The sequence below is a fragment of the Lissotriton helveticus genome, chromosome 11 (genome assembly GCF_964261635.1).
Source record: "Lissotriton helveticus chromosome 11, aLisHel1.1, whole genome shotgun sequence".
Classification (NCBI taxonomy): domain Eukaryota; kingdom Metazoa; phylum Chordata; class Amphibia; order Caudata; family Salamandridae; genus Lissotriton; species Lissotriton helveticus.
Window position 1 is genome coordinate 16,173,858 of NC_136072.1, and position 18,663 is coordinate 16,192,520.

An 18,663-nucleotide genomic window follows, 5' to 3' on the forward strand; every position below is an offset into this window, starting at 1 on the left:
CACATAGGCATGCAGGGTCAGCCCCATGTCAAGCATGCAGGGTCAGCCACATGTCAGGCATGCAGTCAGTCACGTCAGGCATGCGGTCAGTTATATATGTCAGGCATGCATAGTCAATCACATATGTCAGGCATGTAGTCATTCACATGTCAGGCATGCAGTCACTCACATAGGCATGCAGAGTCAGTCACATAGGTCAGGTAAGCAGGGACAGCCACATGTCAGGTATGCAGAGTCAGTTGCATATGTCAGGCATGCAGTCAGTCTCTTATGTCAGGCATGCAGCCAGACACATGTCAGGCATTCAGAGTCAGTCATATATGTCAGGCATGCAGAGTCAGCCAAGTTTCTTGCATGCAGACAGACACAAGTCAGGCATGCTCAGTCAGTCACAAATGTCAGGCATGCAGATTCAGTCACATGCCATTGAGCCAGTCACATGTCAGGCATGTAGTCATCACATGTCAGCCAAATAGAGTCAGTCACATGTCAGGCCATCAGTCAGTCAAGCATCAGGCATGCAAAGTCGGTCACACTTGTCTGGTATGCTGTGTCAGTCACATGTCAACCAGGCATAGTCTTTCACATGCTGGGCAAGCAACGCCGGTCACATGTCAGGCATGGCGAGTCAGTCGCATGTTAGGTGTGCTGAGTCAGTCATATGTTAGGTTAGGCGTGAAGAGACTTGCATATGTCAGTTACATTGTATAATGTGTGTGTCAGGCATACAGGCTCAATCACATGTTAGGTTTGCTGAGTAAAACAGAGGTTAGGCGTGCAGAGCCAGTCACACGTAAGGCATGTAATCATTCACATATAAACCATGTGTGATCCCTAAAGAGTCAGTCATTTGGTGGAGGTTGCTTATATGTCACTCATGCTGAGTCAGTGATATGTCACTCATGCCAAGTCAGTCACTTGGTAGGTGTCACTTATGCAGAGTCGGGAACATGACAGCTACGTCAGATATGCATCGTCAGTCATAGCAGAGCCATGCTGAGTCAGTGATATATGAATCTTGCTGAGTCAGTGATATGTCACTCATGCTGAATCAGTGATATGTCACTCATGCCAAGTCAGTCATTCTGTAGGTGTCACTTATGCAGAGTCGGGAACATGACAGCTATGTCAGATTTGCATCGTCAGTCATAGCAGAGCCATGATGAGCCAGTGAAATACACTCTTGCTGAGTCACTCACTCGGGAAATGTCCTTCATGCAGAGCCAGTCACTTGGTTGATGTCACTCGTGCAGAGCTAGGAACATGACAGTTATGTCAGATATACACCGCCAGTCATAATAGTGACATGCTGAGCCAGTGATATATGTCAGTGATATATGAATCATGCTGAGTCAGTGATATGTCACTCATGCTGAGTCAGTGATATATGAATCATGCTGAGTCAGTGATATGTCATTCATGCTGAGTCAGTGATATGTCACTCATGCTGAGTCAGTGATATGTCAGTCATGTTGAGTCAGTGCTATGTCATTCATGCTGAATCAGTGATATGTCACTCATGCTGAGTCAGTCACTCGGGGAATGTCCCTCATGCAGAGCCAGTCACTTGGTTGATGTCACTCGTGCAGAGCTAGGAACATGACAGTTATGTCAGAAATACACCGCCAGTCATAATAGTGACATGCTGAGCCAGTGATATATGTCAGTGATATATGAATCATGCTGAGTCAGTGATATGTCACTCATGCTGAGTCAGTGATATATGAATCATGCTGAGTCAGTGATATATGAATCATGCTGAGTCAGTGATATGTCACTCATGCTGAGTCAGTGATATATGAATCATGCTGAGTCAGTGATATGTCATTCATGCTGAGTCAGTGATATGTCAGTCATGTTGAGTCAGTGATATGTCATTCATGCTGAATCAGTGATATGTCACTCATGCTGAGTCAGTGATATGTCATTCATGCTGAATCAGTGATATGTCATCCATGCTGAGTCAGTGATATATGAATCATGCTGAGTCAGTGATATGTCACTCATGCTGAGTCAGTGATATATCATTCATGCTGAGTCCGTGATGTCATTCATGCTGTCAGTGATATGTCATTCATGCTGAGTCAGTGATATGTCATTCATGCTGAGTCAGTGATATATGAATCATGCTGAGTCAGTGATATATAAATCATGCTGAGTCAGTGATATGTCACTCATGCTGAATCAGTGATATGTCACTCATGCTGAATCAGTGATATGTCATTCATGCTTAGTCAGTGATATATGAATCATCCCGAGTCAGTGATATGTCACTCATGCTGAGTCAGCGATATGTCATTGATGCTGAGTCAGTGATATGTCATTCATGCTGAGTCAGTGATATGTCATTCATGCTGAGTCAGTGATATGCCATTCATGCTGAATCAGTGATATGTCACTCATGCTGAGTCAGTCAGTGGGTGTCACTCATGCCGAGGCAGTCATGTGGCAGGCGTCACTCATGCAGAGCAAGGCAGGTGACCACTATGCCAGATATACACCACCAGCCATGGGAGTGGCATACTGAGTCAGTGATATGTCACTCATGCTGAATCAGTGATATGTCATTCATGCTTAGTCAGTGATATATGAATCATGCTGAGTCAGTGATATGTCACTCATGCTGAGTCAGTGATATGTCATTCATGCTGAGTCAGTGATATGTCATTCATGCTGTCAGTTATATGTCATTCATGCTGAATCATTGATATGTCACTCATGCTGAGTCAGTGATATATCATTCATGCTGAGTCAGTAATATGTCATTCATGCTGTGTCAGGGATATGCCATTCATTCTGAATCAGTGATATGTCACTCATGCGGAGTCAGTCACTCTATGGGTGTCACTCCTGCCGAGGCAGTCATGTGGCAGACGTCACTCGTGCAGAGCAAGGCAGGTGACAACTATGCCAGATATACACCACCAGCCATAGGAGTGACATGCTGAGTCAGTATATGTCACTCATGCTGAATCACGTATGTCAGTCACGCGCAGGCAGTCACACTCCAGGTTGGCTTCACAGTGCGTCTGGGGAGGCTCCGGTCACACAGCCTGGGGAGGGTTGGGGCTGTGTGGGGGCGGGGGGGGGGGGATCGATACGTACCCTGCAGCGCCTGACATGTCACTCCAGCCCCCCTGAAGGTGGAGGCATGCATCTCCCAGTGCTTCGAGGCGCTGCCCACTTCAGCAGTGCGATGCCAGGGCTGTGGGGGGGGGGGGGGGGGGGGGGGCGCCCTGCTCCTTGGCGTCTGCTCTCTCAGATTGGCATGCCAGGCGGGTGCAGAGTGCCAGACCCGTGGGCGCGAGCCACCGGCACACGCGGGCATCAAAGCGCTGCAGTAGAGACGCGCCCTCAGCGCGACATGTCGTGGAGTCGCGATGGGGCACGGCTTCAGGGCAGCATTGTTTGCACAGATGGATAATACAGGGGGCACCCTGGTTACGGCTTCAGGGCACAGTGTTTGCACAGATGGGTATAATACACGGGGCACCCTGGGTACGGCTTCAGGGCACAGTGTTTGCACAGATGGGTATAATACAGGGGGCTCCCTGGGCACGGCTTCAAGGCACAGTGTTTGCACAGATGGGTATAATACAGGGGGCTCCCTGGGCACGGCTTCAGGGCAGCATTGTTTGCACAGATGGATAATACAGGGGGCACCCTGGTTACGGCTTCAGGGCACAGTGTTTGCACAGATGGGTATAATACACGGGGCACCCTGGGTACGGCTTCAGGGCACAGTGTTTGCACAGATGGGTATAATACAGGGGGCTCCCTGGGCACGGCTTCAAGGCACAGTGTTTGCACAGATGGGTATAATACAGGGGGCACCCTGGGCACGGCTTCAGGGCACAGTGTTTGCATAGATGGGTATAATACACGGGGCACCCTGGGCACGGCTTCAGGGCACAGTGTTTGCACAGATGGGTATAATACAGGGGGCTCCCTGGGCACGGCTTCAAGGCACAGTGTTTGCACAGATGGGTATAAAACAGGGGGCACCCTGGGCACGGCTTCAGGGCACAGTGTTTGCATAGATGGGTATAATACACGGGGCACCCTGGGCACGGCTTCAGGGCACAGTGTTTGCACAGATGGGTATAATACAGGGGGCTCCCTGGGCACGGCTTCAAGGCACAGTGTTTGCACAGATGGGTATAATACAGGGGGCTCCCTGGGCACGGCTTCAAGGCACAGTGTTTGCACAGATGGGTATAATACAGGGGGCACCCTGGGCACGGCTTCAAGGCACAGTGTTTGCACAGATGGGTATAATACACGGGGCACCCTGGGCACGGCTTCAGGGCACAGTGTTTGCACAGATGGGTATAATACAGGGGGCTCCCTGGGCACGGCTTCAAGGCACAGTGTTTGCACAGATGGGTATAATACAGGGGGCTCCCTGGGCACGGCTTCAAGGCACAGTGTTTGCACAGATGGGTATAATACAGGGGGCACCCTGGGCACGGCTTCAAGGCACAGTGTTTGCACAGATGGGTATAATACACGGGGCACCCTGGGCACGGCTTCAGGGCACAGTGTTTGCACAGATGGGTATAATACACGGGGCACCCTGGGCACGGCTTCAGGGCACAGTGTTTGCACAGATGGGTATAATACAGGGGGCTCCCTGGGCACGGCTTCAAGGCACAGTGTTTGCACAGATGGGTATAATACAGGGGGCACCGTGCGCGGCTTCAGGGCACAGTGTTTGCACAGATGGGTATAATACACGGGGCACCCTGGGCACGGCTTCAGGGCACAGTGTTTGCACAGATGGGTATAATACACGGGGCACCCTGGGCACGGCTTCAGGGCACAGTGTTGCACAGATGGGTATAATACACGGGGCACCCTGGGCACGGCTTCAGGGCACAGTGTTTGCACAGATGGGTATAATACAGGGGGCACCGGGCGCGGCTCTGCTTGTTGTACAATATTGTCTAACATTTGTTTCTATACATTGCATTCTGGGGTACAGTAGGCCTGGCACCTGGGCTCTGATGCCTCACCCCAGGAAGCTTTGCGGGGCGCAGACCGCCATCGACATGTGTGTGTTTATGTCTGAAGAGCTCCATAGGAAAACCAAAGTGTATGTTTATTGCCAATTATTGGTGCAGTATTTAGCGTGTAATAAAATAACTATATATAATACGAGCCTGATATTTTGATCCAAACATAAATACTTTATTACACAATACTCGTGTTTATCCGCTGAGCAGGGCATGTACCCAGCAAACGTGCATTTGTATAAAGCGCGGTTTTATTTACAGGATGTGCGTGTGGGCGAGTGTTTGCCTGGTTTTGAATAACCCACACACGTGACTGAAGCATGTTTGTAAGGACGTCAACATCTGGCGAGGGGATTCCAGCTGCCGAGAATCACATTGTTAGATGGAGTGGGGACGCCGGGATTCATTGTCACGTCTCCAGGTTGCTGTATGGACACTAGACGTCATGTTAGGCACATTAAGAGCGACAGAGAGGTATGTGGGCCATCCGGCCTGTTCACCTATAACAAAAACACCTCACACACACACAAGCACGCACATCCCGCGACACCGCCATCACTCCCGCAGCCCAGGGTGCAAGACGTCCTTCCTGGAAGAAATATTCCGAATCCTGCTCAAACCCTGCTGAAAGCCCACCCTGTACTGCCCCCCCCCCCCCTCACCGGGATGCCTGGAGACAGAAGAGTGTCTGCCCCAGTCGTGGACTTTGAAGGCCCCGGAGTTAGCAGTCAAGGACCCCCCCCCTCTCACCTGCATACTACTGGTCACCCGCTTTCTGTATCTTTGGGGTACAAAAGCGGTTGGTGATGGACGGAGCATCTGAACCAATCAAACACTCACCCCCAGTCAACAGATCTGGGTTTAATCCATCACCGTTCTTTAGCCCACTCTGCCACCCCAGTTCAGACATGGCCATATGCAAATCAGTCTGACCCTGTGCCTCATGGGAACAGTCCAGCCCGAACTGCCAAGCGAGGTCCACCCTGGACCAGACACAAGCATCCTGGGAACGGTTTCTGGCATTACAGCCGTCTGGGTGTGAGTGTTTGATTGGTTCAAATGCTCCATCCATCACCACCCCCTTTTGTACCGCTTTGGTTGCCATAAGTTGGCAGGGTATGCTCAGACGTGAGTCCCTTGCTCACTTTGCCACTGGATTCAAGCAAGCCGGGCTGAAGACGGCTGTAATGCCAGAAACCGGTCCTCGGAAGCTTGTTTCTGGTCCAGGGAAGACATGGCTTGGCAGTTCGGGCTGGACTGTTCCCATGAGGCACAGGGTCAGACTGATTTGCATATAGCCATGTCTGAACTGGGGTGGCAGAGTGGGCTAAAGAACGGCGATGGATTAAACCCATATCTGTTGACTGGGGGTGAGTGTTTGATTGGTTCAGATGCTCCGTCCATCACCACCCCCTTTTGTACTGTTCTGTATCTTTGGGGCACTTGGTATTACAGAAGGGGCCACAGACCTGTTGGTAATGCACATTGAGCCAGTGCTAAACGTGCCCAGTAGCTCTCATTGGGGGAGTTCCCTCAAGTGCATGGGGGCGTGGCCCACGGAAATGAAAGAATCGTTTACCTTTTCGCCTGTGCCATATTACAGATATGATTTCGGATGAAAAGAGGCCGTCACAAGGTGCACCGGCTATGCTCCGTATAGAGGTGGTGCACTGTCAGGGCGACCATTGAAAGAGAAGAAAGGAGGCGCCAGGCAACCCCAGGCACTCCGCTCCCAGGCAGTGCAGTCACTCACTGCACTCACTTGCAGGGAGAGCACCCCCGCCCCATAAAACGCTTGCCGGGGTTACACAGTGAAAGGCAGACCGGAGGCTTCAAACTACCGGTCCACCTTTCACTAACGCATCGTTCTCCGCTCAGCCGTAGGTTTGTGTCTGTACCGGGAATCGCGCCCCTTGTTGTGCATGGACTTGAGGGTGCTCAGTGCTCGAAGTGCATGAAAAAATGCATGGGAACTGCGATGCTGCATGCGATGGGGGCGGGACAGTGAGCGTGGGGGCGGGGTCAAACGTGTGGCTAAAAAAATAAAATATTCTGTACTTTTTTTCAGTCTTTGACTGTCAGATATATAGAAAATATTGCATAAAGTAAATGAAAAATAAATAAAAACATGTCTTCAGTGGGAAGTGCACAATAGTACTTTATGAAACCTCTATTAGTGAACACACTACAGAGGTTTGTTTGTATCATGAATCTCAAGAAAAGGTTAGGTCCTCCTTAGCCAAATCAGGGGGTCCCTAAAGGTGGACCTTTTTGGCTAATAGCCCTTCCATCGAAAGATCTGAATTTCAGATCTTGATGCCCTCAGACACCCGTTAGGGTGTGATGCTTCAACATAGGGCGCTCCTCGTCAGGTCGGCGCTGCAATGCTTGACGGGCCGTGGGCTCTTTTTCGGAGAATTTTTTTAACTGAAGATGCTGTAGCGATGAATGCAAGAGAGGGGGACACCTAACAGTATAACTAGTGAAAGGGGGGGGGGTTAAAATAGGCTCTGGTACCCAAAGAACAAGTTTTACTGGGAGTAGATGACAGGTCTAGCTAAAAACAGTGGAGCTATCATATGGTCATCAAGTACCAGGATGGCTACGAAAAAGGTGTGGTCAACACGTTTCGTGCCCTAGTGGCCCAAAGTTGGGCGGCACTTCATCAGGACCAGAAGTGAGTGTGGTCTTGCCCCTATCTGGGGCTGGGGGTTGCCCTCTAGTAGGGGATTACCCAATTTAATTGGCCGGTAATACCGGCCTAATGTTACACCTAAAAGAGAGGGGGACATAAGGTGGAAAGATACAAATGGCAGGTAATTAAAGACCTAAACTCATTGTCAGTAAAGACTTGTTAAAGTGACTTCATCCAAACGACTAGAGAATGTAACAAAGTGTCTGATCACCTGTACATTTGTGTGATCAACGCTCGTTGATCGCATGTTAACAGTTTCACCAAGCATATACTACATTTTACACCTGGGTAATTGCTTGTAGTGGTACCATGCGGTGGTCTGTGTCTGTGTATAGTTATCCATGCGTGAGACGTGGTGGTACAAAACCATCACCAATGTGTTAGTGTTATCCACATCTTTATAGGAGACTGACTTACGTCTATGGAGGTTGGACTGAGTTCCTTAGGAAGGCGAAGGGTCCGATCGTAGAAGAGGACCCCTAAATATCAAGAGGAAAAAACTTTTTGATCAACATTAGGGGAAAAGGTTGCGTTAGACGCTCGGCAACGTGCTCTAGACCCTCTTCGTTGAGAGGGAGTATTCTCTGCCTCTCTTGGATCTTAACATGACATCAATGTATGAGGGCTAGTGACGTCACGGTGGCCTAGATTACACGGCAAGTCAAACATACAGCGCCCACACTACCCCAGTTCCCATCCACTTACTTTAAGGCGGCCGTGACGCCCTGATCGCACCTAGCCTCCTCCGACTTCCTGGAACAGCGCGGTAGTGAGACAGCGTCTCTCAAATAGAGCCACAGAATTAAATCTTGGTTGGTGCAGTGGAGAATAGTGGCTTGTGTATTTTTATCGCTACAAAGTCACAGCCCGTGGCAGAAAGCACTGTGAATATGTAAGGCATTATTTTAAACTTGCATTACACCCAGTGCAAGATAGGCTCATACAAAATGCACAGAAATGTTTAAGATAAAATGGTGCTTCCAAAATATGGATTTTTAGTAATACCCAGATACATAATTCTACTTTTTTTACATAACTGTCCCTTCAACACGTCAGAGGTAGTAAGCGCTAGATAAATACAATTACAATTAAAAGCACGCACTTCATAGCTCTGTTGGCAACTCTCTGCACTGCCACTCAAAAAGAATAAAGCTTTGTCATCACAAAGGTTTGAGTGATTTGATCAGTTAAAGTCAATACCGGCTCCCAAGCATCCTTTACATTTGAAGATTACCCTTTACAACTGGAGAATTAACTCGTTCTGCACATATGCATTTCATTCGGCAAGCAGGCACCCTGGCAGGAAGGCTTGTTTAGCAGTCTGCCTGGCTTTGGTTTCACCGCACCTGAAAGTCCACAATTAATGGTACTTCAGCTGAGGCATTTGAACTATCGGAATTAATCGGCCCAGGTAGGATGTCTTTTTACAAAAAGTAGGGCAACAGTTTTTCATAAATCAAAAAAGTATGGGGACATCGTGCCCCTCCGATTCCGCCCACTTCGACCACTGAGTAAGCCCCAGAGCACAGAGTTGAACAGTGCTCCACTCCGCAGAGTCGCACAGTGCTCCACTCCGCAGAGTCGAACAGTGCTCCACTCCGCAGAGTCGAACAGTGCTCCACTCCGCAGAGTCGAACAGTGCTCCACTCCGCAGTCGCACAGTGCTCCACTCCACAGAGTCGAACAGTGCTCCACTCCACAGAGTCGAACAGTGCTCCACTCCACAGAGCCGAACAGTGCTCCACTCCGCAGAGTCGAACAGTGCTCCACTCCGCAGAGTCGAACAGTGCTCCACTCCGCAGAGTCGAACAGTGCTCCACTCCGCAGTCGCACAGTGCTCCACTCCACAGAGTCGAACAGTGCTCCACTCCGCAGAGTCGCACAGTGCTCCACTCCGCAGAGTCGAACAGTGCTCCACTCCGCAGAGTCGAACAGTGCTCCACTCCGCAGAGTCGAACAGTGCTCCACTCCGCAGAGTCGAACAGTGCTCCACTCCGCAGTCGCACAGTGCTCCACTCCACAGAGTCGAACAATGCTCCACTCCGCAGAGCCGAACAGTGCTCCACTCCGCAGAGCCGAACAGTGCTCCACTCCGCAGAGTCGAACAGTGCTCCACTCCACAGAGTCGAACAGTGCTCCACTCCACAGAGTCGAACAGTGCTCCGCAGCGCAGCATTCTGTTTCATCTTTGCCCGTGTTCATGAAGTCCTGAGTAGAATAAAACTGTTGCCAAACTGCAGACATTTCCACAAAAGTGTCATAGTTCGGCAACAGTTTTTTTTAATGCAAATTTTTTCATTTGGTTTTAGCTGGAAGAGAAAACAAGCATTTGCAATGCAATAGGTCTCGCATTTTTTAGAGTTAGAGCTATTGGCGTTGTGATGTAAATGTTTTTAACTTAAGAAGCATGTGGGAGATATGCACCAGTACACACAAGAGAAGGGGTGAGGGTACGGACTCACCTACCCCAAACCCCCTGCCAACACTTAGTACACCAAAAGGAGTAGGGAGTAATAAAAAATATTGTCACTGTTATGTTATGTTATGTTAAAATAGCTCTTTTATAGCGCGCGGCTACTCCGTGGAGTGTCCCGGCGCTTTGGCAAAGAGAAAATCAAAGAAAATACATAACACAGTGCCCTGCTCAGGAGGTACAGATATTACTGAGCAAAAAGCCACGTCTTTAGCTCCTTACGAAAGGCGAGCTGTCACTGCTAAGACTGCCCTCACTCACACAGATGTGTGACATGCTCCATCCTTCAAAACTTTATTCCTGGAACTTCCGGCCAGGGTTAAAAAATGTGAGGGATGGTGGTGAGTGGGAGATCCTATGTGCTCCTAGTACCCCTCCCTTACTGCCAGGTTGTCAACATGTTTCGGCCATTAGTCAAATTCAGGAAGGAGCATATCTCCTAAAATATAAAGGGGCATATTACCAACAACTAGCGATAATTATCGCTATGTTGGTTTAGCGGCGATATTTTTATCGCCGAGCTGCGCCTATTTTTATCACTTAGGAACCTTGCTATTGTCAAGGTTTATCTCCTAAGCGATCAAAATCGGCCGAAATGCATGAATATCGCTGAAAAGTCAGTGATATTCATGCATTACCGAGCTAATGCTCTTAGCCATGTTATCCACCTCCCATTGGATAACATGGCTAAGAACTGCTCAGGGCAGGTGTTAGCTTTTGGAGATATTCGCGCTTAGCGCGAATATCTCCAAAAGTTGGTAATAGGAGATAGCGATGTTAGCGACTGTTTCTAGTCGCTAACATCTTGGCTCGCCCACTTTGCATGTCATTAGTGATAAATTTCACTGACATGCAAAGCGGGGCCCAAGATGGTCGCTATCTCCTACTAGCTGTCGCTACCTGGTGTTAGCGACAGCTAGGTAATAGGGAGATAATTTTATCTCCGCTTTCTTGGCTTTTAAAGCCAAAAAAGCGGAGATAAACCCCCTTGATAATATGCCCCAAAGTTTTAGGCACAGCAACACTTCAGAGCTGGTTTTAAATCACCATACACTGAAGTTTCACTACTGTCGTTTCCAGTCATTGTATAGTTATTTTGTGTTGTACGGTGTTCCCCCACCCCATTGCTCCACCACATGAGTGGCTACGCTGGGGTGTTTTTGTAAGCAGCCCAATGATGAAGCATGTCACACAACTGTGTGAGTGAGGGCAGTATTAGCACATACGACACGTGCCATCACACACTATATTTTAGGAGATATGCACCTTCCTAAAACTGTAGTAGTGATGTTTTTTTGTATTAACAGACATACGGATGGGGCGGCGACAAGAAAACCCTGGTGCATATAGCGTATGGGTGCGGCTGTGTAAGCACTGATCTCACATTTTTGGAGTGGTTACAATTGTGAGACTATAGGGGGTGAGTGGGCGGGACTGGAGTAAGGTGCCTACACCATAGCGCATTCATGAGTGCCGCTGTTTGGAAAACAAGGACGCACAACGGCGCATTAAATGTGAGAGAGTGTATGATAATGTTGCTACAGCAACATTTTCCCCATGTATTTGCTGAATCTGCAGGTAATAGCAATTAGTGTTGTGCATATCACTTTAAACACTGGGGGCCCGATTCACAGAATGAACTTAAGACAGACTTAAGACAAAATCCTAACTTAAGTCTGTCTTAAGTCTGTCTTAAGTCTGTCTTAAGTCTGTCTTAAGACTAACTCTGTTAATAACAAAAGTAATAAGTGCATTCTGTGAATACCAAAATAGTAGTAAGTTTAGGATTGAGTCTTAAGTTCATTCTGTGAATCGGGCCCTCGCCAAGCATGAAGCGCGGAAGCTCACCAAAAGAGCGGAGGGAGTCTTTTTCAAAGAGAAAGTGCGGCGTCCCGTACCTAGACTGTGTTGGCAATTAAAAGTTAAGGGTTGCGGTTGCTTAAAGATAAAGCAACTGATTTCAAACTTTTACCAAGCATGAAATATGGCAGGTAGCCGTAAAGCAGGGAGGGAGTGTCTTTAAAAGAGAAAGCGTTGCGTCTCTTATTGGTCGCCGCACTTGAGTCTGGAAAATAGGGTGGGTTGGTAAGCTGGAGAGCTTGAGGTGGCTGCAAATAAAACAAAAGAAAACCACATGGTTGCCATGTTTTATTGGTAAAGCACGGTGTATTGTGGTCACCAGGGCATTGCGCCTGCATGAGTGCCATGCCTTGCAAAACAAAGGCATGCGGTCACTTAAAGCAAGTAATGTAAAAGTGTTAGCAAGTATGAAGTGCTGTGGTTGGCCATGAAGCATCATAGTGCATGCAGGCGTGCTGCGTTGTGCAAAACTAAAGAAAGGCGTGGGGTTGCTTAAAGAGAAACCAACTAATTTAAAATTCTTACAAAGTATAAAGCGCAGCAGCCGGCCATGAAGCAGTGAGGGGAGGTAGCGTCTTTAAAAGATAACGCGCAACATCCAGAATCGGGCGCCGCGCAGAGTCAGGAAAACCGGGTGGGTTGGGGAGTGGGTGAGCCTGTCGTGCCTACAACAAACAGTAGGTAGGAGAAAGTCGTTTACAAAAATAGTGCTCAAAAATTGTAAATAAAACATACTGAGTAACAAGAAGTGTAACAAGGGCAGTCCTCATGGGAGGTTACAACAGGAGAAAAGGAGGTACTAAGGAGGGACTACGAAACAAATTAACCAATGAAAAAAACATTTCCAAAAGTCAGGCAAAGGAGTCAATAAAATACGTGGATGGGCAATGGGCGGAGCTTAAAGCCCATATCCTGAACACAGCATGTCTTGAAGAGGCAACACGAGCACTGCCTGGGCGAGACCAGAAAATGGTGCACACAGCCCATTGGTATGGAATGTGTTTGTAGCCGGACTGGCCGTTGTGGGCACCGGGCAATCCCCCGGTCGGCCGCAAGGGTGGGGGCCGGTTTTGGGCCCTGGGGGCCGTTTTTGTTGCAGAGCCGTTTTTGCAGCATAGCTGCAAAATCGGCCCTGTAACAAAATCGGCTGAAAAGCGGCCCTGGCAAAGCGCTTGCCCCCCTCCCGCCCGGGGGGGAGGGGCGGGGGGCCGGCCAAGCACTTTGCCAGGGCTGGTTTTGGTTCCCAGTCCGGCCCTGTTTGTAGCCTGGCATTGCCTAGTCGGAGGGTGAATTTGTGCTCCCCGCTGTGACCGGGAAGGGGGGGCTTCTTAGGCTCCCTTCCTTTCCCAAGGACAGGTGGTTTATTTTCTGCCACCAAATCCTGTCCAAGGGCAGAAAATGAGGTGGGATGGGGTATTTGTTAGCCCTTCTGCCCTACCCAGTGGCAGTGTGGTCATTTGCAAACCAGTCTCTGCTTTGCCAAAGACAATGGGCGGATCTTTCACAGCCACCCTGCCGTGCTCACAGCAGGGGGTGTTAGTTGTCCTTGCTCTGATATGGCTTTGCCCAAAAGCAATGCAAGGACAGCACTGGGGTCCCCACCAGCTCCTGCGCCCCCCCCTAGGATGGTGAAATGGTGGAATCAACGGAGGGCATGTGCAGCTGACACCTACTTCTGGGGCCCTGTTTGTAATTGCTGTCCCGGACCGCCTTCACCCCTATTTTTATGAAGGCGAACAAAGACTGGGGGAGCGGAGCTGACTGCGTGCCCTGTCCAGAAGTGCGGTTAGCTGCCCCGGCCCTCCGGGATCCACAACATCTAGTGGGACAAGGAGTACCGTCCGCCCAACTTTTTCAATAGCAACATTGTACTGGGGAAGCTGTCAGCTTCCCCGACATGTCTTTTTACCCAGCTAGAATCCCCTCAGCTATTTGGCAAGAGGTCCTGGGGACAGCAGATATATATGTGTGTGTGTGTGTGTGTGTGGAGGAGGGGGCAGGCTAGAAGACCTCCCCTTCTTCCTGTGGGCAAAGTGGGGGAAGGGTGTAGGATGTTTTTTTTAACCATAACTATTTTCTTGTTTTGAAAAACTAATTGTTTCACACATTTGTCAATGAAATTGAATTCTAATTTCACAGATTGCTCATCTTCATTATTCATCTCAATAAGAGTTTCACAATAGGCATCGATTAAACATCATATTTGTAATTCTTTCAACATACTATCAGTGTAAACGTTAGAAATGTGTTCATTATTTGTTCTGTGCACTTCCATCCATCACATTCAAATACATCATATAACAGGCTTTCTTGTTAAATCTATATACATATATATATCAATGGTTATCCATGAACAAGGTCTTTGTAAGACCGAAACGCGTCGGGGCTATTGTTGGTCTTGGCTCACATGGTTTTGAAAAATAAAAAGAAGGAATATGAGTGACCCGTGAGTGTGACTGAACGTTTCTTTTGAAGAAATAGCACATTGTAACAACTCGGGTTTTCTGGTCACACAGGACCAGGACAAAGTCACAAGTTCAGGCCGACCGAGATAGAGTGCTATCCAGATACAGGGATCAGGTTAGCCTGCTGAACAAAGTCCCCTAAATCCTTGTGAGGGTCTGTGAGGCGTTGCTTGCCTAGGCTTCCCGTCACCCAGCTTTGGTTCCAAAGAGCTGCGAAGTCCGTGATATGAGGTCCCGTATCGGATCGCATCTCGCTGCATCGGTTCCGATGAAACTCTGTGGTGAGGCTTTGCGAAGCTTCGTATTGAGTCACATGGGTTCCGATGAAGCAGGTAGCTGTACGGCAAGGCTTTGTGGGGCTTAGCGCTGCTTGGTGTTGGTCATGTGAAGGCTGGCAGATGGGTGGCGAGGCTTTGCTGAGATATACGTCCCTCGTCGCTGTTTCCGATGAAGCGTGTGGCTGTGCAGCGAGGCTTTGCAAGGTTTCGCATCGAGTTCTTCTGGTTCTAATAAAGCTGCTGGCTGGGTGGCCAGGCTTTGCTGGGCTTTGCGTATATTGCATTGATTCCATTGAGAAACACAAACGCAAAGGGAACACGGTAATTATATGGTTGTAGGATGTTACAACGCAATCAAAATGATCGCGGTACATCACAGCGCATCTTTTACAACGCAAGTCATTACCACGACTTGCGCTGTGGGGTGCTGGACTTAGGAATAGTAAGATTTACTATTCCAACTCCAGTCTACGTACAGTAGGGAAGGTGTTGGAATAGTAAATCTACTATTCCTTAGTCTAGATAGCCCTCCAGCGCAAGTCGTGGTAACGACTTGCGTTGTAAAAGATGCGTCGTAATAGCACCGCGGTGTTATGACCGCGTTGTGATGGATGTTTACCAATTATACTAGCAAAATTCTCAGGGAAGAGACGCTCACTGGAAAACCATATAGGTTTTTAAAAAAAAGCCCTCACCTACTAGATAGTGGTGTACTTCATCACAGGGCTGCTAACACACCCCGGCACAGACCAATGCTCAGTGTGCAGCGCAGTTTTTTTTTTTGATTAAAGAGGGATCCACAATGCAGAGAAAAAGATTTAAAACTGTCTAAGAGGGTACCCTCATAATGTAATTATGAGCCCCTCCTAGCAGGGTTAAAAATAGAAATGGGGTGTACATGGGAGATAAGGTCCCTGGGCCCGATTCACAGAACTAACTTAAGACAAAATCCTAAACTTACTACTTTTGGTATTCACAGAAGTTAGGATTTTGTCTTAAGTTTGTCTTAAGACAGACTTAAGACAGACTTAAGACAAAATCCTAACTTAAGTCTGCCTTAAGTATGTCTTAAGACAAACTTAGGACAAAATCCTAACTTCTGTGAATACCAAAAGTAGTAAGTTTAGGATTTTGTCTTAAGTTAGTTCTGTGAATCGGGCCCCCTGTCACCCTATTGGCATCTATCTACATGTTTCAGCCTTCAAATTGCCTGTCTGCGTTACTGGCCTTCCTCAGGATATAGATCCTTTTCAAAATACCTCCTGGTCAAAGACTATATTAAGGCATTCTATTGCAATAAATCCATACTTGCCAATTGTAGAGACACTCCCGGAACCTCCCATAAAAGTAATAATATTATTATTGCAACACTGCACAAATGTGGAGGGTTTCTCTGAGCACTTATTTCTATTCACTGTATCAGACCCATGTAATTTACTAACACCTACTGTGCCACCCATCACAAGACGGGAGAAGTGAGAAAACACACTATCAATACCCACAAAACAATGTTCTCACCAGAACAAAACAGTCTTTATGTCACTCGCAGTGTTGGGAATGAAAGGTTGGTCTTTCACTAGCCACTTAAGTTAAGATCCTTTTTGGAGTGTTAGATGTCAAAGAAATGTGAGTTCAGTTTAGTTATTGTCTTCTTGCATGGCACATTGCCCATTTGTTCTAATATCCTGTTTTTGACACGTCTTGTCATCATGCCCACATACGCATAGTTACACAGGCATCTGATCAAATATATTACGTTTCCCAAATTTCATGTTGTATGACTCTTTCATTCCAACGGATATTGTAGACCCAGGTCCACAAATGTTGTGTTATGGGTAAGTGGGCAAACTTTGCATGACCCACACGCACAGTGTCCAGTAATTGGAGGCAATCCCCAGACATTCGGTCCCAATCTCGCTTTTCTTACCTGTGGTCGGGTATGTACTGAACAGTTTCGATTGCTTGCACTTTTCTTATCAGAAAACAGTGGTGTGCGTAAGTTCCGCCCCTTCGAATTGAGAATTTTCCAATTCTTCATTATAATCTTTCTCATATCATTAGAAGCTGTGCTAAATGTAGTCACACAGATGTTTCTGTCCACCTTTGGTTTTTCATGAACGACCAACAGGGGGTCTCTGTAGTTATTTCTCACTCTTGTCCAAGCTCTCTTGATTACTAGTCTGGGGTACTCCTGTAATCTTTCACTTAGTATCACTGCTTTCTTCTCAAAGTTCTTAACTTCTAAGCAGTTCCTCTGCAACTGAAGAAATTGTCTGTATGGCAGATTCTCCTTCAAGGACTTTGGGTGGAAGATTTTAAAGGACAACTAATTGTTTTTGTCAGTGAACTTATGATACAGTTCACTAATCAACCTCCCATCAAGGGATTTAATTTCCAGGCTCAGAACAGGCAAGAACGTGGAAGTGAGTGGAGGTAAGGAGAATGGATTAGTGGAGGAGTAAGTGTGTTCTTTCTCAAACTCTGAAACATACAAACAAGCCACACATTTACTCCTTTAATAATCCATTCTCTGTATCAATTAAGATGTTCCTGATATACTTTTGTTTTGGGTAACAGAGAGTCATTTGACTAATTTCTAAGGTGGCTTAGCAGAAATCCTTACCTGTATTGTGGCCTCTAACAGAGACACGCACAGGGTTTGAAGTATCGCCACACTGTCTCAGTATGACCAGGAAAGCTTCCTGTAGCAGTGTCAGCATTGCACATGTCTATAAAGCAACAGTATAGCACCACAAATGACACTGTGGAAATGTAAAGCACCATTGCCATGCCAGAATCTACATTGCCCCAGTGTGTAAAGCACCATTGCCATGCCGCAATCCACATTGCCCCTGTACGTAAACATCATTGTCATGCCACAATCCACATTTTCCCAGTAACTAAACACCGTTGCAAAGCCAGAATCTACATTGCCCCAGTGTGTAAAGCACCATTGCCACTCCACAATCCACAGTGCCCCAATACGTAAACACCATTGTCATGCCAGAATCCACATTGCCCCAGTACGTAAATACCATTGTCATGCCAGAATCCACATCACCCCAGTGTGTAAAGCACCATTGCTATGCCATAATCCACATTGCTCCAATGTGTAAAGCACCAATGCCACGCCAGAATCTACATTGCCCCAGTGTGTAAAGCATCATTGTCATGCCAGAATCTACATTACCCCAGTGTGTAAAGCACCATTGTAATGCCTAAATCCACATTGCGCCAGTACGTAATCACCATTTTCATGCCGGAATCTACATTGCCCCAGTGTGAAAGCACCATTGCCTTGTCAGAATTCATATTGCCTCAGTGTGTAAAGCACCATTGCCCTGTCAGAATTCATATTGCCTAAGTGTGTAAGGCACCATTGCCATGCCAGAATCCACATTGCCCTAGTATGTAAAGCACAATCGCCTAGCCAGAATCTACATTGTCCGAGTGTGTAAAGCACCGTTGCCATGCCAGAATCCATATTGCCTCAGTATGTAAATACCTTTCTCATCCGGAATCCATATTGCCCCAGTCTGTAAACACCTTTGTCATCCGGAGTCCATATAGCTCCAGTATGTCAAACACCTTTGTCATCCGGAATCCACATTGCACCAGTATGTAAACACCTTTGTCATCCGGAATCCACATTGCACCAGTATGTAAACACCTTTGTCACCCGGAATCCATATTGCCCCAGTATGTAAACACTTTTGTCATCCAGAATCCATATTGCCCCAGTAAGTAAACACCTTTGTCATCCGGAATCCACATTGCTCCAGTGTGTAGAGCACCATTGTCGTGCCAGAATCCATATTGCCCCAGTATGTAAACACCTTTGTCATCCGGAATCCATATTGCCCCAGTATGTAAACAC

The 18,663-nt window shown here is 47.6% G+C and overlaps 1 protein-coding gene across 1 annotated transcript in view; it reads left to right on the top strand.

The window, feature by feature from the left end:
• FGF12 (fibroblast growth factor 12) overlaps positions 1 to 18,663 on the top strand; it is an 824,634-nt gene that overhangs the window by 498 nt on the left and 805,473 nt on the right. The gene's annotated exons all lie outside the window — the stretch shown is intronic.